This window comes from Perna viridis, chromosome 8 (assembly GCF_037379345.1).
Source record: "Perna viridis isolate PV_CMFRI_1.1 ecotype Kerala chromosome 8, ASM3737934v1, whole genome shotgun sequence".
Taxonomy (NCBI): Eukaryota; Metazoa; Mollusca; class Bivalvia; order Mytilida; family Mytilidae; genus Perna; species Perna viridis.
Window position 1 is genome coordinate 7,305,548 of NC_142452.1, and position 16,448 is coordinate 7,321,995.

Consider the following 16,448-nt stretch of genomic DNA (forward strand, 5'->3'; position numbering starts at 1 on the left):
CTTGCTACTGTCACAAATTATGGGTTTCATCAATCTCCGTCATATGAAAATAACAGCGTGTGAAATCACCGTAAAACTTCGACATATTGTTAAATATTAAAAATGGTAAGCGTGGTATAAAATATATGAGGGTTACCCATCATACCTAATCTAAGCACAATTTCAATTATTATTAATATTGTTTTTTTTTATAAATAAAAAAAAACCAGTATGGTCAATACTGTTAAATACATTCGTGTGTAAATTTATTTCAAACATAAATTTCAAGTTGCTTGATCGTTTTTGAAATGATTTGTATTATTCGCATTTTCAGCGTCAAAACGTGACATTAAAGATGGAAATGAAACTTAAATAATCGGTCAGTAAAACATGAACAATTTAATAAAAACAAGTATTTTCTTTAAAAAAAAAAAAAGATAGCCGACGCAGTAAAAATTTCTTCTTTTTATATCTAAGTTTCTGCATTTCTTTCAAGAAAATAACACATGGCACGCAATTACAAATTTTCGAAACATTTTTTCGAACGCCACTAAGTTATCAGTATTTAGCCAGTCCGGAAACAGAATTGCGTTTCCATAGAAGAGCATCCTTAAAGTCAAAAGGTAAAAAGCGGAAATGTACCGACTAAGTCGGAAAAACAGTGTAATGCGAGCACATATGTAATACAAATGAAGAGTGGGAAATACGTCAAGGGGATGGGTATTTCGTACGCGTTCCGGAATTGGTGGTTTTGAATAGAAAGAATCGGTAAATCTGTATAAATAGTTTCCTTTGTAAGTTCAAGATTATATTTAATTCATTTAAAAACTACTTTATAGTTGAGGAATTATAGAATATAAAGCTTCGGTTTTGCCAGGGTAAAAGGGCATTTGATTTGTAGAGATTGAGAATGTGGGTATGACAGGTGGTGTATATGGGAAGTTTATGCAATTCAAGAACTGTATTCATGTTAGTTGCGCTTTTCGATAAAAATAATTTTTTAAACATCTATAACATTGCGCTCAGTTAAATAAACAAAAGATTTAATTTGAGAACCCAGGAGGAGACAAAGTGGAAATAACGACCAAAATCCTTCTGTATTAAACTGCAAATTGAATCACTGTTCTTTGGGAGGATACACATTCGTGATTGCACGGTACTGACTGTGATGATTTGCAGACGATACTTGGGAAGATTATGCTTTTTTTTTAAATAAGGAATAAGACCGTTGCAATGTACATGAATAACATTCTTGTTAATGTTAGAAATACGATGTCCAGGTCTTTCTGCCTTTTCTGTTCTTCCCTGTTATGTCTTAATAAATCTTACTATCTACAAGTTCGTTTAGACACAATCATGCATCAAATGCAATTTTTAATTATTTCAATGTAATATAAAATAAGATTTCGTCACATTTTCTGTGCTTGATTGTTCACGAGAAGGGATAAATTCATGTTCTTTGGAAGGATTCCTGTCGAAATTCACGCATAAGTTGTGGAAGAAAACAAATTTAACATCTTCCTTTCTTGATTACGAAACGGAATGAAATAATACCTTGTAATAAGGATTCACACCTTGCTTCACCAACATACCAATTAAAGTGTTCAGACTTTATCAACACTGTGCACTAATTTCGCATAGTTGGGTAAATAATTCACAATTATTTACTTAAAAAGCTTGTTGTCTCTTTTCCCAAATGTAGGTTTCATATACATTTCACTTTTTTTTCAACATGTTTTTCATCAAATATTCAAAGAAAATTTACTCTTGTTTAAACATCATATTGCGAGGCATGATTGTGGCCTCTGACATTGCTATATAAATGGAACTATGTTATTGCATAAAGTGAATGTGTGAAAGCAATGGGCTCGCCATGTACGTTGCAGGTCGTCGGTTCACTCCAATGTATAATTATAATGAGGACGTTTGACACAAAGATGTAGACTTTAAAAAACAAACGGCAATGACGGTTAATGTCCGAGTAAAAAAAAAACTTGTCTTTTTGGAATGATGTTGGAAAATTGAGCTCTCATATTTTAGACAACAGGTTTAAGTATACTGTAAAGTTTATTCCATCGGACGAGAGTGAAAGCAAGGACATCATGATTAGAAACAGAATATTTATTGTCCAAGGGTAAAGACTAGACCAAGAAATCAGACAAAATACCATTAATAACACAACTACACAGGCAAATACAGGCAAATGTGCTACACATGAGAAACATATGGTTTGCATCATATGATTATCATATAAATCGAGCACCATATGATAAGCATGTGTTTCGGTTTACGTATGATAATCGCATGATTATCATATGATAATCATATGTTTTCATAAACATATGATTTTCATATGTTCTTAAGCCAAAATTAACATATGAGAATCATATGATAATCATATGACTATCATATGTTAAATGTCATATGATTATTTTATGAAAAGAGCACCATATGATAATCGTATGTGGCACATTTATTGTGTAAAAGAATACACACAGAAGCATTAATGAGCAACCCGGACTCCCCCATTTGACTATCAAAAGCCAACCAATGTTTACACGTTTTGTGCCCTTTTGAAGGCTTAAACCACCTTGAACGCATTGTATTTCCTTGTTACAAGTTCTTTTGCCAAAAAATTACGAAGTTTTATTTCACATTCTTCTCGCCACACCACATTTTCCGCAATAAATAGATGGTAAATATGACTTCTTTTACATCATTTGACTTTTTAACAAGACTAGCTATAACCCATTCAAAGGTCTATACATGCAAAGAAAAGCATTTTCTTTGTTATTCTTTAAAACGATGTACCACTGCAATCTGTAATGACTACTTATCACAGTTCCAACTTCTGAAATGTCATCAAAATTGTACATTAAGAATATGAAGAGTTTTATGAAATACCATTACATTATGAGGTATCGTATTCAAAACTTCGCCGATTAATTGAAGTGGGATACTTTAATAATGTTGATAATTCGATATTCCTGATCAGTTTGTTTTTCGTCCAGAAAAACAAAATGACGTGAAATACCAATAATTAAGATTCAATAGCAAAATGAAAGTGCTATAATCTTTAAAAGATTCTCTTTTATTTCTATATGATAAAAAATTAGAATGAAAATATGATGTATGCTATTGCAAAAATAATCCAATGTCCATTTAAAATCTATGGATATACTAGAGCCTGGCTTTTGAAAATGTCTGAAGACTAAGACATTCCACGTATTACACTTGGTAAAACTTATTGGTGATGGATTTGGCTTCATTTTTTTTTTTTGTGTTGTGAGTACATCTTGTATATATTTGGTGCTAATGTTGCTATGAGAGGTTATTACTTGAAAAGGTTAAAAGAATTTGCAATATTAATATGAGTGGTATTTTTGTATTGAAGCTAATCTAAAGACGACCCTTAGTAAAAAAAAGTAAAATTTTCTTAAGATGAATTCTAACTCTGAGCGTGTTTTTAATGCCACCTTGTCCTTGTCTAAGTTTGTCAACTAAATATATGTATATTTGTTTTTACCTTCCGATATTTGATTTTGAAAATGATTGTATATGATGATTGCAGCAAGAATCGTTTGAACGGGTTCGTGAAATTCAATTAGCCGTTTATTCGTGTCTCTATTTTTTTTGTGCATTTCATATCATAAGGCACCTCATATTTTCTCTAATGACACATCAATGATCAAAACAGTCTAATTTCAAAAGGATGACAGAAAAACAGGAACCAAGGGTTTTGAAAGAATTAAACATGCAATTTAATTAATGTTCATATCTTTCAATTGTTGCATTGGAACTTATTTTTGTATGATTTTAACTTTTTCTTAATATCTTAATCATGGTATTTCAGTTTCCTTTCAAATCCTAAGTGCAAGTCAAAACAATGTAGTGTACATGTAATAGTCTTTTGGTTGTCATTTGAAAGTTTTTTTTTGTAATTTTGTGTATTTGTCATCAAGTTGCCTTAAGGTTAGAAGATTAAAATACATCTTTGGGCACATCTTCCAAACATTTAGAATACCAAGCCCAGGAATACTTTCTTAATTACTAAATATAGTTTGTTTTAATAACGCAAGTTAAGTTGTATTTCTGGCATAGAGGTACATATATTAAATCAATGAAATGCTTTAATATTTAATAAACTGACCTCAGAACTTTTTCTATGGAGTAAATTGTTTTAGACAAGTGCGATTATCACAGGTAGTTCACATACTTCACTAATTACGCAATTTTATAATTTCATTTTTAACTTACCAATAAATAATTCTGTTTATTTTTCTTCGATTCAAACTATTTGAACAATCTGGAAAATCTGGTATGTGAAAATAAGGTAAGTAATTTAGTTTGATTATATGTTATGATATTCTACATCTTACTTTTTAGTCCTATGACAATATAGGTATTATTTTACAATATCATATATTTAAGTTTTATACTTGTCTTGTCTTTAGATGATTGGCAAAGTATTTCCTCTGTCCTTAAATGAATAAGATGGATTTAATTTGGCATGGTAAATTTGCCGTTATATATACGTGCCAATCCCTGAAACGTGTTCCTTAAAAATAGTTATTAAAGGCATTACAATATTCATTTGAGAGTCGTGAATAGCAACATTTGATGGTATACATAAAACAGATTTTAAAGGGTAATGACATGTGATAATGAACATATTTACATCAATCAAAGGTGACTTCAAACCAACAAATTGCGTATTTGGTCTTTCAGGACATGAACTTCATTCATTTTCACTGTGAAGAAAATGAAGATGCAACTTAGATAAATTTCTGTTCACGACCGGAATATATAAAAAGGAACTTTTTGAAGCTTTTGCTTTAGTTTGGCATTGTTTGTTTAAATTGATGTTTGTGTGTGTTGGTTTTTTTATTATGGTTTTTTTAATGCTTTTTTTTCTTTTCTTTTTTATTTTGGTTTTGTTTTTTTTTTTTTAATGTTGTTTGTTTTTTGTCCGTATCTTACAACGGAGAATTTTTTTGATCAAAGTTGAAATGTTATAAATGACTTCGAGCTATTGCGATACTTTTAAATTAAAAAAAACTTACTTATACGAAATGAATTTTAAAAATGACAAAATGTATGACACATAATGGTTAACATGATATTTTGTAAATGCACTTGCATAAACATTTTCTAAATTATGAAGATGCTTCATAATTCGGTCTAAAATTACATTTAAATTAACGGTTTAAAATACACGTAAAGTATTCAGACTATTTAGACGGATTTATATAAAGGCTACAATGTGGTTTAATTTCTAAATAACTACGTTTGAAGGTGATGGCAGTAATTGTGAATATTTGAGAGGATAAAAACGCGATAAATGAACCCAAATGCGATGCTGCAGTGAGAACAAATTAAAGGTATTTTTGTATTCTTAATGTAAAGATAGCAATACCGAGCATTATATAAAATAACAAAGAATTTCGCCGCCTACGTTGTTAAACACTTCCCAAAGTGCCCAAGTCTATAAATTACGGCCAATCACTGTAACGACAATTTAATATGTGTTAATTGTTCATCTTAAAAAGGTCTGTCCTTGTGAATGGTCAGTAAATAATTAGTTGACGGCTCTTAAACGCCGGTTCTTAAATTGAATCGATATAATGACTGTTAATGGTCATTTCTGGTCATTTAATATTTCTTGTTACTGATCTCCCCTTTGCAAATATCCTTCGGCCACTAAATGTGGACATTTTGGTCAGTCTGTCTGGACTGAACAGACCATGCCAACTGGTGCCTTCATCAGTATTTGTTTATTTCCTGCAGGGAGTTGTCACATTTCATTGTTATGTATTTCACGACAGGTTAAGAAAATATAATGTTAATTTCACCGCTGATCGAGTTCCTAACTCATACGGATTTTATGATGACAAAATTAGAAGTTCTATAGCAAGTTTGACTTTTTCTACTTGGTCAAATTACCATAGTAATTCTTTAACGAGCCAAATTAAAAGCACCCCTGTAGATTTTGACAAATCAATTCTAAAGATGTAAAATTCATTCTAATGTTCAGTAGCCAAAGAATACTACACTATATATCATTATACAAATGCATTCTGCATTTTATGTAATTGTTATTATTGACATGTTTGCCAATTAGCAGAATCGATTGGACACTTTTAGATCACAAGCTTTATGTTTTATTTAGTGGTTTTCATCTTGTTATCAGGAGGACAGACAATTGAATGAACATTTATAACCCATGAAAATGAAGATGCAACTTAGACAAATATGTTATAAAGACACGACCGTCATCTTATGTGAATCTGATCTTGCCCCATCCGGTTTTCTATGATATATTATTTCAAAATTTGGCAAAATCTAACGCTACTCTCTATTTATTATGATCCTCAGTGGATTGGAAAACGTCGTTCTTTGATGGCATATAAAAAGGAAAAAAAAACATTTTGCTGTTCATCATTTTGTTTTATTATTATCATTCACTTCAGGTTCCTCATTCGCCATAAAAGCGATACAATTTGAAAACAAATGATATTTGTAGTACCAAATACAATTGTGAAAAAAAACAGGTTTTCGAGAAATGGAGCGAAAAATCTACTGACAAATATACACATATACAAAGACACACCAAGACCATGAAAAACGTAAAAGTTTTACAAAGATATATAGTCAATACAAATAGATAGACCAGTACTAAAACCGGGCAATACGACCATAGATTTAGTTTCTGACTTTGGATAATTTGTATAAAAGCAGTTTGGTGGAAGTGTTATGACATCATGCCATTCTTTTGACCTATTCCTTATTTTCTGACCTATTCCTTCACTCTTATGAGGCTGACTTTAAAGCTGATCTGATCCGAAAAAAGAATATCGATTAGCTAGATCCTTTAATCTCAGTTTCCGCTATATAGATGACGTATTATCTTTAAACAGTCCTAATTTCGGGGATTTGATACATCGTATCTACTCCCAAAGAACTTGAGATAAAGGATACAACAGACCCTGTGAAGTCAGCCTCATATCTTGACCTACACTTAGAAATCGATGATAAAGGAAAACTATTGACCAAACTTTACGACAAACGTGATGACTTTTCATTCAGAATTGCCAACTTTCATTTTATCTGTGGCAACATCCCTTCAGCACCTGCGTATGGAGTGTTCAAATCACAACTCATACGTTATGTCAGAGCTTGCCGAAACTACGCAGACTTTTTGTATCGTGCTAGAATTCTAACATATAGGCGTCTGGAAAAGGGTTATGTTGCTACAAGATTTTTACGGTGTATCTATATGCGCAATGAAAACTGCGTTGTTCAGCCTGTTATAGTTTTCCTTTCATCTTTCGTCTACCCTAGATTTGACTTTTTATTAGCAACTCGGCGGGTGTTTCTAGAAAAGCAGAGGACGCTTACCCTACCGGTGCACCTGAAAAGCAGAGGACGCTCACCCTACCTGGTCCATAATCCCAGTTTTTAGTGGAGTCCGAGTTGCTCATATGCTTTTGTTACTTTGTATGTATGAATTTAGTTACTTTACGTTCTTTGTTGTGTAGTCTCTGGATTACGTTCTTTGATTATCGCTTGAACATTGCTTCCCTTGATTACTCTTTAACTCTTTCATCTCAGCAATTGTTTCAAGAAAAGCGGTGGACCAGTACTGGTGCACCTGGTCAATGCTTCCAGCTTTTAGTGGAGTTTGGGTTGCTCATTGGTTTTTGTTTTTGGGGGTTTTTTTTTGTTGTTGTTTTGGGGTTTTTTTGTTTTTTTTTATTTTTGTTTTTGGTTGTTTTTTTTTTTTTTTTTTGTACCTGTTAATTTGTTTATTGCATGTTCTGTATTGTGTGTATCTTTTATCCTGTCTGGAATTTAAAAAAATAAAATAATTCTCACGGAAATAAGTGAAGACCTCTTGTTGTCTTAATTTTTGATAATTCATATTTTCAAAAATGAATTCGGCAAGATCTTTAATTTGTCAAAAGGAAGTATATCAATGTCTTAATTTTCTAAACCCAAATGATTTCTCCCTGAAAAAAATACCTTTTTGTCGCAGTAAGACTATCCGTCCTTATCGTACCTATATTTTCCATTATATGTTGAAAGACAATGTTGGCAGAATATATTTCTTTGCAATCATCTGAATAATGATAAAAATGTATGTGTTGAATAATTGAGTATTTTGATGAATTTTATGGACAAAAGTGCATTATTTTTTTTTATCATCAGCACGTCTCTTTTTAATTCGTGAAAATTCAAGATGAATATATTTACAACGTATTTAAGTTGCTTTTCAATGATATGACTGTTTTGTTACATACATTGACTGATAATTAAATCGATACTTAGTAAATAGTAGTGGTTGTGTCCCCTGAAAACAAGATGTCGTTCACTGAGTTTTTAATTTCCGGTTTCAAATGCATTTAGAGTCAGGTTGATTATTGTTCTTTATTAGTTTTGCATTTTTATATGTGTGCATTTAGTTTGGTTTCAGTGTATAATACAAGATCATACACACCAAGTTCAATAGGATAAGAAGCACTTCAGTGCCAAATGAAAACTAATAATACCGCACGTTCTAAATATCGCCATTTTCCATCCAACCAAATGTATTAATGTGTATATGTACATTAACATTATTTCCCAGTAAATGCATGGAAGGTACCCCCCGAGAACGCCCACATAGTGCATTTTGTGTCCTATCTTTCTCACATCTACGCATTTTTTCATATAAATTGCCATTGACATTCTATGCAGAAATCAGAACAAAATACAGTGATCCTTGAATGGGGAAAAATAGGTTGTTTACAGCAATATTAAGTTTCAAACTTGTCAAATAATACGTAACGACAATGTTGTTTTATGACAATGTCACATGAATGGCTTTAGAAACGACCGAGTTATTGACCAATCAAATGACACGGATAACCATCAAAACCTTATTAACAATAACGATATGTCCGCTGTCAGCTGGGAGGGCATTGCTTATCTTCCTATCCTAGCTTTTAGAAATTCTTTGATTTCTGGCAAAATAAGCAACTACAATTAAGGAAATAAATACGACATGGCTTAACATAATTGGACTTCTAGTGCAGTCCTTTTATGATTTTTTAATATTTACACCACCCAGGGTGAACCTCTGATTTACCGTTCCTATTAAGTTGTGTAAACCATGTAACCTTGGTTTAAAGCCATCAATCAGATTACAATCATTACCTGCAACATAAAGTCACTGTTAATTTTTATGAAATATTTTCAAAACGCCCACTTATCTCAGCTTTAACGAGTTCTTTGATCTTCTCAGGAAAGCCAAAACGTTCCAAAAAGTCATAATCTTGTCAGTTGAAATGTCATATTGATACCTTGTTACCTAAGGTAATGTATTTATCTTATATTTCTTTAATTTTTTTCAGCAACATCACTCGGAGATATTGCAATTAAAATGGCTGAATTCATTTTCGAAAAAAGTAACTCCTTAAAGTCACCTATCCCATTTAGGCCAGCTTCATGTCTTAATTAGATACAACAGAGATTGTTTCAGTGCAAATAAATTTATATGCAATGATTAACAGCTTTTTTCATGTTTCAGTAACCATCATGTGTGGCAGATTATTTTTCACCGGCATGACCCTCATCAAATATAATTTCAGCAATCAATATTCCACTAGAAAGACCTTCATTTATACATATAATGATACTGTGAATCCAATATCATTTAAATATATATTTAGGTGTATTCTTTGACAAAATTAGAATATTCAACTTGTAACACACTTTTGTCCATAATATATTTGTGGTCATTTTTGTTGATAACTGTTAAAACACTGTTGATATGTTTGATATGTTCGTTGATTTTTTTTTATTATTATTGTTATTTTATTTTATTTTATTTATTTATTTTTTTTTTTATTTTTTTTTCTTAAAAAAAATATTCGTAAAGTTTTATTATATTTGCAATTACTTGATTAATCCTACAAAGTTCGAAATTCTAATTGTGCATAAGATCATAATAAAGTGTCAATAATACAAATGTTCGTGTAGTTATGAATAAAAAAAAGGAATAAAACTTGACTTCTGTGTTAATTTCACAGAAAATAAAATATATTTATTTAATCGATTTTGTTTTATTTTTAAGTTAATAATAATAATAATGAAAATGAAAATAAAATGATCTTTCTAACTCAGGCTTAAGATAGTTTTATGTTTATTTGTGCTTCATTTTTTATCTCTTTATTTTATTTTATTTTTTTTATAATATTCTTATGAACTTTCCCTTAATCATTACATAAAGTCTTTATAACCTCTTATTCAAATAAAAGCAGTTTATGATATTTAATTATTTGCTATTAAATATGATTGTTTATCATATCTTAAAGAAACCAAAACTGTTATATTAACTTATATTTGTAAGTTTGAAAGTCTTCTTATAGAACTGTATTTGATTTTTGTATATATAAAACCCCATTCTGATTAATATTTCCTTAATGCATATTAGTAAGAAAAATAATTTTATATTTTGAAACAATATATGGGATACAAAGGAACTTTCTGTTTTTCTCAAGATTTTTTGTCTCAAGTCAGGTGATTACTGCGTGATTGTTTCTCCCCATTTTCGTTAATTGTTTGTTTATAATACTATAATATATGCTGACATGAGCAATAAGAGGGTGATTCATCTATTTTGTTGAAGGTTAGATGTTACCCTTTTGATGTTTGCTTTATGATTGGGTCTTTAATCGATGACATAAATGAAATATAACAAATAAAGCATGCCAAACATGAGTAAAATTAGTCAACAAAGTTTGTTTGTCTACACACAGAAGACTATAAATGCTTTACATTCTTCCCACCAAGATTTTCAAGATTTTTTATAGATATGATTGCAAGACTAAGAATACTTGGTACCAAACAAGAAGCAAATGTATATTACAAGGACTCAAGTAAGTTTTTTTCAATTAAATTTGAAAAAGCTATTGGACCCATCATTAGTATTTAAGTAGAGTATCAATCCAATACTTTAAGTAGTGACACAATTTGCACTTGAATGCAAAAAAAACTATCTTAACCCCAGTACAACAAATAATGTAAAACAAACTGAAAAACCATTTTCAAAAAAACATACAGTTTCTTTTTATATTTTTTCAAATATTAAAGAGTGAAAAATACATGAAAATATTAAAGCTTAATTTTTTATATAAGCGAAAATGTAGTATGTGTAGCAACCACGGAAGTTTGTCAGTGATGTTAATTTCTTGTAGTCTCTGGTGCATTTTTTTAAACTTTGAGCGCTATTAAATAACTTTTTCACACTTTTTATCGATTATTTAGTCTTTTATATGTCTTTTCGTATTGAATTGATCTGATCAACACAAAGTTGTTATAAAATTGAAAGTCCAATAATTTATTTGAACATAGTAATGATTTTGGTGAAGACATGGTTACCATAAATAATAAACAAGTGTGGCAATCCAAATACTGCTTTTAAACTTTCTAACTGCTGTATAATGTAAATAAATTCCATATACTTTTGTCAAAAAGTCACTTCACTTTATACAAATCCAAATATGGAATTCTTCTTACTCGGTACATACAATATATTGGTACTAGATATCCGAAACTTAGACATACCTTCAAATAGTATGCTGATTTCATCTTAAGGTCAATGAAATTTTAAAACATATAATTAATAAAAATTAATCACACCTTTAAATATGTCTTGTGTTATATATAAGTTATGGTTTAGTTATATGTTATGTAAGCAATTATCTTTAAGTTGAAGGTCTTACAATGTTGTAAAAATAAAGTATGCATTTTTACATTAATTATCAGTACTTATTTGTGTTATTAATACACTACTAGAACATGGTCTATGGTTAAATTGTAGATGTTATTCTAGACTTTTTAAGGGCTAATTTTACATGTATGTAGTGATACATATTCAATTTTGTTTAGGTTGAAATGATAGTTTGGTTCATTAAATAAATGACATATATATGTTTATTTTGAACATTCTTTTTTTCAATGACAAAGAGTAATCAAGAGAACCAAAGTGTATATTACCAGGATAACGACAGGGTCTTAACTCTTATATCCCTCATAATGTTGTTAACCAAACATACAAAGTTACACTTATAATTTATTGTCTTATGTTTATAGCAATACCCTTATTTGGTGTTTCTTTTTTCTTTCTTTTGTAGGAACTTTTTAAGTTTTTTTTTGTTTTTTTTTGTTTTGTTTTTGTTTTGTTTTGTTCATTTTTTGTTTTTGTTTTTTTTTTTTTGTTTTTTGTTTTGTTTTTTTATTTTGTCTTTGTGTTTGTTTGTTTTTTTTTTTTTTTTGTATTTCTTATTTGGTATTTTTGTTATAATGTTTAGCCATTGATGTCGTTTTCCGAAAAAATATTAAATGTAAACGCATCAACTGAGTAGATACCTTAGGTGCACTCGTCAAGGTCAATGTATCATCCAAAATAAGCATCACGTGAAACATCCCACAAACCATAACAAGCCTTGTTATTTGAATGATTTATCGTCTTGTGTTCATTATGATAAACATTCAATCAACATATAAAGTTTCCATCCTTTTCGAAAGAAAAAGGTGATACGGGTAACTTGGGACTTGATACTGCGTTTGGCCACCATTAAATAAGGATAATACTATTATGATGCAATTTTTACCTAAAATGATTGGAGTAAGCTTGGATGCATGCTATGTCAGATCGTTTTAATCACCCAGGACTTGAATAGAATATCTTTTAAGATTTATTTTCATGCTGTACAATAAAATTAGCTTAACCTTAATTAACCTTTTAAATATAATTAAAGTTAATGGACGGATTACCAATCCCATTTTGGCTTTTTCCTTTTAATCCAAGAGGACCTTTTGATCTGTGATTGGGTGAATTCAATGTCAACTTCAAAATCAATCTAAACAAAATAAGAAAGTGTTTGCAAGAACGAGGAAATATAAATACAAAACACAAATATAAGGTCGAAACTTGTAAAGGATCAAACGTGATCTAAAAACTAACAAAAATATATGATCAAAATTGTATAAACTTGTATAGAATGAAATCTGAAGTAAAAACTTACAAAAAATAAGATAAAAACTTGTATAGAATAAAACCTGATGTACAAATTAACAAAAATATAATACTAAAACTTGTATAAACTTGTATAGAATCAACTCTGATGTTCAAACTAACATAAATATAAGATCAAAATTTGTAAAGAATCAAATGTAATGTTCAAACTTAGTTATGTTTGACTTAATAAACCAATCCATTTTACTTAATTATATTTTACTTATCTAATTGACAATTTATTAATAAATGCTTTGCTCATTTTAATATGTTTTTTGGTTTTTATGTTCCCTAAAAACCCAAGACGTTGGCATATTTTCTTTGAACTAAATTTTTGATAAATTTACTTAGCACGCAGAGAAAAATTCAACATATAACGAGACTATGTCAAGGAGACATCATATGATACGATGCAGATACGTGCGCATGTTTTTTTATAATATGTTGTAAAAGAAATGACAACATGTTATATACATGTTATAATCTCATGTGTATGATGTATAGCGCTGACTAGTGAATAAATATAAATGTATGGGTTTATACTTTTTTTAGTGTTGCCTTTGGGTGTACATCTGCTTTTTTCTAACTCCTTTGCTGCAAAGAATCATATGAAAATGCAACTTAATTAAATGTTATCATGAAAAACAAAAGACAGACTTATATTTGTATTCAAATGATGATACCTCTCCTTGCAAAAAAATGGTTAAAACTTGAACATCTAAAAGAAAACATGGTTTTCTATATTAGAATGTGCATTACTGAATAACATTTAGTCCTAAAACGGTAAAAGTCTGTTTACTTTCCCCGCTTATGATTTATTGAAATTTTCTAAGATATGATGTATTACCCTTTTTGCACTGTTAATCTATTTTGTATTTTATTCTTGATTTCGAACTATTTTTACGCAAAAATGTACATTACATGAGAAACATATTCTGTTTGATTCATTTTTTTTCTTCTTTTTTTATGACCAACGATAATTCAACCTTGATATTTTGAGTATTACTGTGCTATTATTGAATGTAGGTGTAAAGTATTTCAGCTATGTTCTTACCGAATTAACCTAATATTGTAAACATACAACACATATGTTGGACATTTTGCATTTTGTATTCCTTTTTAATGAGGTGGTCATATTTAGTCTTTGATAGTTATGCATATTTTTTTCTATCAGTTCATGTTAGAACATATAATACTTACAGTGGATCATTTATATCGGATTTATACACTTATAAGATTGCTTTTTTTTTCAGTAAGATGATCCTAGTTCCTCCTGTGAACGTGTTGATGGCTGCTACAACCTTCATGGCTATTAAAATAATCTGTATTATAGAACAGATTTCTTTTGTTTACCTTGATGACTTTCATTGAGACGTGATGGGGATCTTTCAAATCTATATGCATATTCTAGGTTACATACATATATAAAGCGTCGCGGAATAATAAGATGAAATTATAACATACTTTTGGCATTTTGAAACACACATGGGTCCAAAAGAAATTTATTAATGCTGATGTGTCAATGCAGGAAGGATCTGCTGTCGAATATTCAATCTAGGGATCCATAGACAAAAGACAGCAAAGAACACGAAAATAATCAGTCGAAGAAAATGTCGAAGTGAACACCACTAAAAAGACCTCCACAACATTTTGTGGAGGTATTTTTTAGATTCTTCATAAAGGTGTAACAAACAGTTTAAAAGACCTAAATAAGTCATTCCAAATCCAATATCAAAGTCAGTATATACAAATAGTGATGGCTGCTATCAGGTTGCATAATATTGGGTACATTGTTGCATGATTTAACTGCTTTGATGGCATTTCCAAATGCTTCAGCATGAGCTAAAAGTTTTGTACTCTTAAACCTTGAAATTGGAACGAACCAATCATCAAACAGTCATGTTTACATTTATTACATGAATAACTACAGTGATTAGCGAAAAACATAGTTTCACACAAGCGGACTGACCCTAACAGATTTTTGATATTATCAAACAATTCAGGTCATTTGCTTGACTTCTAATTTCGATAGCTATTCATATAAACTAATACTGGAAAATGATCAAAGTTACTTGTTATTAAAACATTCAAATAAAACAGTTTAAAGTGACTGTAACAAAAACATGTTGCAGATTCCAGTGACACATATAGATGACCTACTGACATACATTGATACGTAAAGGAACACAATCAATCTCCACTCAACCACACAAATAAGTTAGAGATGAAATTTGGAACTATATCACGCTATTGGTCAAAATGAAAGGTTGAATGATCTGACAAAACCTTGTCTATATGTTCCATATAGTACATGGTATATATCGGCAATAGATATGATGTATAACTCCTTATATGGTCACTAGAAGATAATATGTTTATTTTCATAGACAAGGTATTCACATTCATCACATAATTGAATTTTAAGATTTAACGACGATATCGTACGAAATCAAACTGGTTCAACAACGGCTTTGAGATAAACGTTAACAAAATAACTATAACATCCATTATGAATTAAAATGCAAACCACTATAAGAACGATACCATAAACATGTTTGACGATAACCATGTAAACAATATATCATCAAATGACCTCCATTAAACCTATGACATATAAACAATAAAATTGTGATGAAAAATTAAAATAGACATTGCTTATCGACAGAATCATAAAAAATGAATACACTGCATCGGTAAGACAAGCAATTGAAGACGTAAAAGATCTTGTTCATTCCCTTCAAGGGAGATAATCCTTGTTTTGTCAAAGGCACAAACCTAAGATGTGCAACTATATACATGGGAAAGGTAGTATTCAAACCTAGAGCGTCATGAACAATACAGAAAATTCAAGTGTAACTCTATTGTTTTTAACTTTACAAGAGCAATAACTTCATTGCATCCTCAATCTGTACAATTGAAGTTATAACAATTAATCTATATGTATTGAAATTGAATAAATGAACAAGAAGGCTATTACCTTGGAAAGCAATGTCCCTAATGTGAGAGAGCCTATATTCAATCTAGAATAGGGATATCACAACGTTTTCAAACGATTCTCTTTTTGAGATTATTGGTGGTAAATTTTTGATCTGATAAAACAATGGTAAATTGTAATATAATAATGGTAAAATATTTGTTTCCAATTACAATAAATTCTGTTGAGCCAAAGTCTTATCTAAACATTTTGGCGCTGTTCATCATCAGGTTTTGCGTCTTGTCTCGATGTCTTTAGAACCTCTCCTATTTAGAGCCTTCATGCTGAGGCAAATCATTGGAAACAGTCGTTGGAAGTAGGTCTTCAATTTGTAAATAAACTTATGGCCTACCCTGAAAACCCTGACCCAATACAGTGAAGCCTGTTGTGGTTTCGTAATGTCCTCCATGGGAGCTTCTACACTCTTGTTTAATT

General features: G+C 30.2%; 1 long non-coding RNA gene across 1 annotated transcript; it reads left to right on the forward strand.

The window, feature by feature from the left end:
- The first annotated feature begins 8,426 nt into the window (after positions 1–8,426).
- Positions 8,427–16,004, forward strand: LOC148609145 (uncharacterized). The gene is made up of 3 exons (XR_015914693.1): positions 8,427–9,333; positions 10,833–10,898; positions 14,293–16,004. It is a non-coding gene; the product is annotated as an uncharacterized LOC148609145 (long non-coding RNA).
- The last annotated feature ends 444 nt before the right edge of the window (positions 16,005–16,448 follow it).